The sequence below is a fragment of the Haliaeetus leucocephalus genome, unplaced genomic scaffold, assembly GCF_000737465.1.
Source record: "Haliaeetus leucocephalus isolate CR32 unplaced genomic scaffold, Haliaeetus_leucocephalus-4.0 Scaffold495, whole genome shotgun sequence".
In the NCBI taxonomy this organism is placed as follows: Eukaryota; Metazoa; Chordata; class Aves; order Accipitriformes; family Accipitridae; genus Haliaeetus; species Haliaeetus leucocephalus.
In genome coordinates, this window is record NW_010972931.1 from 3471773 (window position 1) to 3479052 (window position 7280).

The 7280-nt window shown below is 44.2% G+C and overlaps 1 protein-coding gene across 1 annotated transcript in view; it reads right to left on the reverse strand.

Annotated features, from left to right (window-relative positions):
• SH3RF3 (SH3 domain containing ring finger 3) overlaps positions 1–7280 on the reverse strand; it is a 180390-nt gene that overhangs the window by 27021 nt on the left and 146089 nt on the right. The gene's annotated exons all lie outside the window — the stretch shown is intronic.

Sequence of the window (7280 nt, forward strand, 5' to 3'; positions counted from 1 at the left end):
AAGCACTCTCCTTCTTCTCTTCCCCTGGATCCGCTTCCCCTTACGGCTGCAGAACGCAGCATAGAACCACTCGAAATGACGTTAGAGAAATCCACTGTGGACACTTGAGAAATCCTGACAGCACTATGAGGCAGATAAGCAGAGGCGGGGGGAGAGGAGAGAGAAGAGGAATAGCTTTCGGAGACTGCTTGGCAGTAAAGTCAACGCTTGAAATATCTGTGGGGAGTTTGAAAGCATTTCCTAACATCAAAAATGCGAAGAAGAAAAAGAAATTTTGATCAATGGCTTATTGCCCTTGATCTAAGCAAAAGAATCCTAGCCAGTCAGAAATAACAGAAATCTGTTTAATTGTAAAGCTGAAGTTTTCTATGTTTTGACAGCTGGGGCTCATGCTTTTGGCAGGGTTATTTGCCAGCCTTGAAATATTCATCAGCGACTTGCCAGGTTTTTGTCCTTTCAAATTGAACTCTAACGATGAAGGAGAAGGTGCCGGAGAGAGATTTTAAGCATGAGTTCTCTGCCCTAAACCAGAACTTTGTGGCCTGAATTCACATGACCAGAAAAAGAGGTTTCCACTCCCTGGCCAAGTTTCTGGTGAATCACTTGCTGGTCACAGAGCCAAGATTCGCTTTCTGGAGCATGGGAAGCAGTGGTTCATTTGTGATGAAGACAGTCCCCTTGCCTTTGTTGAGAGGAAATGGATTAACAGTATGTATTCTGTGCACAAGTCTTGAGAGAACTGCACTAAAACATTCCAGATTAAAGCATCCTTACTGAGGAACAAACTGGAACACACATTAAACTGAAAAGTCAAATCTGACTGAAAATGGTTGGTGAAACTGTGGTATTGGTGGCTCGAGGACCGACTCGGATGTCTTACAGAGTACCCAAGCAAATTAATATCACAGAACTTATTCTTTAGCTTTCTGATGCAAACCTTCACATTACTATTCCAACGTTGCTTCCTCTTAATGCTTTCTATATTTTGATACACTTACTCTAATAATTCAAACCAGGCTCTTCTGCTCTTGTGCAATTTGTTCGTTCTTACGTCTTGTGCTGCTTTCATTTAGTCACTTAGTTGTTATCGTTCCATTTCATACCTGTACAACTTATGGGGCTTTCTTAGATGAACCGGTTACAAAGTGAAAAATATTGAATCATTTCATATCTGCTAGGAAGACTGAATTCCTCTTCCAAAAATTCAGAGTCAGTAATATTGACTTTGTATCTGAAAAAACTACTTTCATCAACTCTGTCCTTAGCTTCTTTTACTCGTCCCAGGGTGACCACTATTTTTGTCGTGTCCTTTTATATCTACAAAGTCCTTGCAAGCGCTCAACACTTCACTTTTGAGACTGATCTTCCATTTTCTGGATAAGGAATTAAATTTCTTCAGTGGACATGAAGCGATAACAAACCCTTTTCACTCAGGGACAAGTTAGTATGAGAAGAAGTTGCAATGCAGAGACTTAACACTTTTAGCAAGTGAAAACTGAAGGTGCACTACCGTGTAGGATCAGGTCCTTCAGGCAGTTTCAGTTGTGCCAACGGAGAGCTTAAACAGACAGCTGTAATGTGAACTAAGGTCAAAGAGCATGTCAGAGTTTACAAAGCCAGATTTTCAAAGGGCTTTTGATTTAGTCTCCAACCCTACGGAAAGCCGGGGTGGGCGACTAAGCGTGCAGGCGGCGGGTCTGCGCTGAGGGACGCTGCCTGGTGGGACCGGGCACTGGGCTGAAAATCAGGGGAAGGCAGAGGAGGGCACTGGTGGAACGGGGGAGCGGTGGAGAGAGAAATCTCGCTGCTCATGTCTATACTGGCATATAAAACAAGGCCAGGATTTAGCATCAAACCCTGGTCTGCATCCATTAACCGCTGTGGGTTTGGCTTATATCAACCAGCACTCTCCCAGGACAACGTACGGGCATGGGTTAGGCCACACCACATACCACGACTGTTCTCAGGGAGCAGTCTGGATGCAGTCACCCTATTTTGGGTGGAGAAGAAAGCTTGGAAGTGTGGATGCAAGTCATGCAGGGACACTTGCAGGGCCAGAAAACAGGCCTTGGCTTGTTCTGTTTTGTAATGTAGTCCTTACACCAGGATCATGCCGAACATACTGTATCATTTGAGGAATGCAGCTATTTTGAGCAGAAGGACCAATATTTGAGAAAGTGAGTGACAATGGTGAGAACAGACAGAGGTTTACCAATTCAGTCTTCACATACAAAACTGTTGGTGCATGTTCAAAGTAATTTTCTGGAGATGTGTCTGTTGTTGTCTTAACATCAGTAAACAGCGGCCCAGCGTATTTTCCCATTTGTTGTGATTTGCTTATCCAGATCCTCTATATATTCCAGGGACACAGTTACTAAATTTAAAGCTGCAAACAGATTTGTTCTCTCAGCACACTTGTAAGAAATGTTTGATTTTACATTGCCAGTTTTCAAATATTTCTATATACTCTGGCTAGGTAAAACAGTAAGGAATTGGTATAACTCAGTGATGAATTAATGGCTTGCTTGCTAGTGCAAGCTCTTATTTTCCTCTTTAGCAGATATTGGGCCAGACATTTTGGATGAGTTTAATCAAAATCCTCATCAAAAGCCAAATGAGTGGATTTTAAAGAAAGTTTAATTACAGTGGTCAAACCACCCATCATGATTTGCTTGATTTGATTAACGTAATGAGGAGCACATTTAATGAGAAATGCATTAATTCATTCAAACAAGTGGTTTTATCAGAGGTATTAAGCACCAGCCCAGATTATGTTCAGCAGAAACTATTATAGCAAAAATTGACCGAGGTCAAAGCAGTAGTCATGCCATAATTACAAGCTCTCAGCTGTAATCTACCAGTTGAACTTGGGCAGTGCTCATCATGACTGCAAAACCAGGGTCCTCATTTAAAAAAGCCCCCAAAACATAGGGGTTTGCTTCCATTCCACAGCTGGGATAGCCATCCCTTTCTTTCAGATGTTCAGAAGCTTCGGGAACTGGCATTGAATTCTCTGAGTTTCAGATGGTTACACATGCAGATATTAGCAAATGACGAAGTGACAGCTCAAAGAGCCCCTAATACCACCCCCTACCCTTAAAGGAAATGACTGTTGCCCGTTTACTCTCTCTTTTACCTCCCTCCTGTCCCTGCGATGTCTTTGGGACACTCCTGTTCCTAACTTGGAATCGAGTGACTTCGGGGGAGAATTATTATTTTCCTTCTGGGGAAGGAAACCTCCTTCTTGGAAAAGAAGAAAAATTGGCCTCAGGCGGGAAATATTTGAGAAAAAGAAGAGTCTCCTTTACACCTTCCTCTTTTCAACTGCCTTCTTCAGATAGATTTCAGCCCCTATATTCCAACTTTCCTCTTTCAGGACCCCTCCCCATGGCCTTTACATAGCACCCTTCACCTCCATCCTCCCCACTGGCACCCCCTTCTCCAGTGCCCCCTGCTATATCTCCCGGCAGCTGCTAATGCTCTTCGCTCCCCCGTGCTGCCCTGCCCACCGTTAACCTCTTTGACTTCTGCCACGCTCCCTTGTCTTTATTCAGTCCCCAGCTTGTTATTGCTGTAATGTCTGTGCTACCTCCGCGTGAGCCGCCTTTCCCGCTGCTTTGTACTGCGTGCGTACAGCACTGAAACAGCTTTGATTTTCAAGTGCTCTACTTCTAAGCCTGCTTGGCTACCTGAGCACTTTTCAAGCACTGTTGCACAGTGGACTTAAAGCACTGTCTATTGCTCAGTCTTTCATCAACTACCACCAGCAGCTGGCAAAGGAGAGCAGCTTTGAAACTGTTCCCTAAACGGACAGGAGGCTGGTCAAGGAGTTGAGAAGCAGAGCACAAGGCCAGTTGCAGACAGGATCCTCTGGGGGTAGGTGTATACCGACAAGTGAAGACTGGTGTGCAGGCCATATTCTACCTCCTGATTAAGTCAGCAGGAGTATGACAGTAAGACACTATTATTAGAGTGCCTAAATGAATGTAGGTGCCAAGGTTCACCTGCAGGTTTGGAAGTCTGGATCAAGACCTTCAAGAAATATGCTGAAGTAGAGAACTAGAGATGTCAAAAAATAGACCTAAGGATTTATTTGCTGTATAAATAGAAGACGAGCAAGAAAACCATTCCTGCTGAGCTGAAAACCGTAATCCTTAGGATTATTTCTGCCACTTGCCTTTGAACCACAAGGAAACGGGTAAAAATTGGAATTGGAGTCCCTTGATTTTAGAGAAATCTTGGGATATGCCTGTGTCTGACTGCTGCACACCAACAGGAACCTGTGATACTGGCATATAAACATTTGCACAGAGGAAAGCATTAACAGTGACAACCTCACCAGTACACTCAGCAAGGCTGCTCCCAAGGTAAAGACAATTCTGTCTTGGAACAAGCAACACAAATAGCATATACAGACTCACTACAGCAGTTGCCCCTTGATGTCACATTTGGTACCCTTGAGTGGCATCTAGGTGGGAAATCATAAAACATAAATTGGTAGAAGATTATATCTTAAAATACTTTTCCTCACTATCTCCCAGCCCAGCCTTCAAGCAGCCAACCAACCTTGCTAAACTCATCACCTGAAGAAAATTTCCCGAGGACCAATATATCTGACTATATCACTGATAAATGCAAGAATTGCAGTTTATCTCCATAGCCCTCAAAAGAAACATCTTCTACAACAGAACTGTGAAAACCAACGGATCCTCAGCATGTCCATCCCCAAATGAAACTACTTCTTCCTATGTACCATGTGCCCTCTGTACTGTAGTGAACTCACACTGACATTCAGTGTGTGAAAGAAAAATGTGGTTCATAACAAGAGAATGTTTCCCAAAACAGCCATTCTCCTTCTGATCATTCAGCCCTCATCCTCAAGGGAATCCTACAAAAGAAAGTGGAAAGACTAAGCTGGGATTAAAATTAATATTTTGATGGGACACCAAAAATTGTTGATTCCAACAACAATGCTAATCTTATGGCACATTACAATTTACCTCAGATACAATTTGCTAATCTCAATTTCTCAGGAGATAATTACCTGTGCATTTCTTCTGTCTTGTGTTCGGTAGAGCTGAAGACCTTATTATCGCTCCTCTTACTAACAACCCCTCTGTTCCTTTCATCTCAAAGTACCTGACTGATTAATATAATGAAACTAACTCAGATAAATTGCTTCCGATCTTTGCTTATCTGGCAGTTTGCTAGTTATGTCCCTGCTTCTGTTTTTTGCTCCTTGGACTTGTCTGTTTTTTCCTATCAGGTGTACTGATAACAGATATTGCCTCTCTCCACAGATATTCCTTCTGAGTGTTATGACTGTTCCCTATTTACCAAAAAACCTGCCCAACCAGCCTCCACTTTGGAAATACCAAGCATGGTTCCAGATATGGCTCCAGTTCTGACTCACAGATTCCTTTTTGAATAGTTATACGGCTTTAGTCTGGCATTATCCAAGCTCTCAACTGCTTCAAAGAAATATTTGGGTTTATGGAAAAAATAGGAACACAACTTAACTGGCCAAACATCAGTCACTACTTCTAGAAGGAAAGGCAGCATCGTTAACTCAGATCTTTCTCAAATGAAAGTGAAATATGACATGGAGGAGATTCAGGAATATATTGTTCAACACAGGGCAGTAATGCACCACCAAATCCAGTCAGAGATGAAAATTTTTATTCTCATTTCTCTCTGATACTTCCCAGGTACTGAACTGGCCTTTGGCAATGCTCATAGCAATGATGTAGTATATTATTTGCTTCTCCCCTTCATCCGTGGAGCTCAAAAACCCCGTAACTTTATTTCTCTGCATCCAAATTCAGTAACTTAAAGCTGTAACAGCTTGGGAAAGGTTAACCAGTATCTTAGGAAGGGACTCGATATAATTTTGACTAAGAAATTTCAGTGTGCAGTCCCACATGAATTAAAATATATGGACCTATAGAATAGCATGATATGTTTTAGGAAGTATTAAATAAGCCAGTACACAAAGCTCTGAGGTAATGTGCAGATCTACCACCTTCTGCCAAATACCGTACACTTCCTTGGACTTGCAGAAGTGGCAGGTATTTTTCTGCTCACACAGCATGCAGTCCTTGATGAACACTTGGAAGTCATTCTTTGTAAACAAGTACCTAAATTTCACATCCAGGGCAGAAGTTCTACACCCTTCTTCTTTCACCAAAAGGGACTCACAGAAAATTCAAGACAGGATTAAGGAAAGGATTTTAAAACTTGTGTTCCTCATCTTGTGAAACCAGGGATTATCTGTGACCCTGACCACACGTGAGACCTGCAACCTCAGCATTACCATATACAAAGTAAATGTTTACCCTGTATGTGCCTGTCACCATGGAAAAGCTCGGGGAACGTACGGAGAGGATTTTTTGCAGAACCAAAGGAAAAGCAGGCCCCCACACGTCTTCATTCTACTCAGATACAAACCAGGATCTTGCTTCCAGCAGGCAGTTTGTATCAGTGGGTTCTGCTAGGCAGTACGGAGATAACCCTCAGCTTTGATAAATGGCAACTGCTAACGCAATGTAAACATTTGGTAAAAGCAAAATATTTGCCAAGAACCGAAAAGGCGGAGTGCTTAAAGCAGCTCTCCATGGTGGCTTTCCTGGCTCCGAAGAAGTTGAACCTACAGTGCATCGTACCTATGTCCCATCAAGCCGCACTGAATTCCCTCCTCCGCATTTGGCTGTGCCACTGCAATGAAAGTTTGTGCAAGAAACAGAGTCGAGATGTTTCTGGAGCAGTAAAACAGCTCCCGCTGCTCACGAGCCAGCGTTTTACTGGGTCTGTGGCTGCCCCAGGTCTGGTACCACCACCAGCTTCTCCCACGTAGCGAGGCAGATGGCTTCTGCCTCGGCCACCCGGTTTCGGCGGCCAAGACCCCTCCATAACGTCTTTCCCCACCGCTGCAAATTTGCAGATCCAGGCCCCGATCGTTGGAAGAAACGTATAAACTCAGCCCATTAGCGGCTCAGCTTCGTTACCCACCGGCGAGCGGGTAACGCGAGAGCCGCGTTGGGGATGGCGCGGAGTGCATGTGTGGGGGAAAAGGATGAAGCGTGAAAATAACGCGAGACGAGGCTGCCCGAGCCAGCAGGTGAAGAAAGCCAGCTTCCAGCGGCCGCGGGCTCCCTCCTTGAGAGCCCCACGTGAGGGAGAAGCGGCGGGAGCGCGGGCGATGGCGGGCGCCGGCTCCCTCCTTGAGCGCGGGCGATGGCGGGCCTTACCTTCTCGTTCTTCCTCTCCTCGGCCTTTCCAGC